The sequence below is a fragment of the Dromiciops gliroides genome, chromosome 3 (genome assembly GCF_019393635.1).
Source record: "Dromiciops gliroides isolate mDroGli1 chromosome 3, mDroGli1.pri, whole genome shotgun sequence".
NCBI classification, from domain to species: Eukaryota; Metazoa; Chordata; class Mammalia; order Microbiotheria; family Microbiotheriidae; genus Dromiciops; species Dromiciops gliroides.
This window is the reverse complement of record NC_057863.1, coordinates 240,354,850-240,355,499: the sequence shown is the minus strand read 5'-3', so window position 1 is coordinate 240,355,499 and position 650 is coordinate 240,354,850. Positions and strand designations below refer to the sequence as shown.

General features: G+C 34.2%; 1 non-coding gene across 1 annotated transcript; it reads left to right on the top strand.

Moving 5' to 3' along the window:
• Nucleotides 1-340: 340 nt before the first annotated feature.
• Nucleotides 341-448, top strand: LOC122752198. Its single transcript, XR_006355989.1, has one exon. It is a non-coding gene; the product is annotated as a U6 spliceosomal RNA (small nuclear RNA).
• Nucleotides 449-650: the final 202 nt, after the last annotated feature.

The window sequence follows — 650 nt, the reverse complement described above, 5'->3', positions numbered from 1 at the left end:
ATTTGCCACTTAGCCACCTTACTGTATAAGTGGTAGTAATTGATAACTTTCTATTTTCAGTAAAGAGAAAAAGGAATTCCCTTTATAAAGGGTATCATGCAATAAAAAGGGTGGCATAGCATATTGGATAGAGAGCTAGCCTCAGAATTGGGGTGACCCATGTTGAAGTCCTATCTCTCATACATAGTAATTGTATGACACTGGACAAATTATTTAGTATTTCAGTGTCCCAGACGTGTTTAAAGCTATAAACTATAGATAGATGATAGATGGATAGATAGATAGATAGATAGATAGATAGATAGATAGATAGATAGATAGATAGATAGATAGATAGATAGTGCTTGCTTTGGCAGCACATATACTAAAATTGGAATGATGCAGAGAAGATTAGTATGGCCCCTGCACAAGGATGACACAAAAATTCATGATGGATTGATAGATAGATAGATACACACATATTTATAGATCAATAGTAACATATCAGATCCAAATAAGTATTTATTAAACCCCTTCTCTATGTCAGGCACTGTGCTAAGTCCTGAGAAGGTAAATACGAACACAAAAATGGCCCCCACTTCCAAAGCATTTACAACTTAATGTGGGATAACACATCAAAAGAAGATAACATATAAAAAACTGAAAAGTTG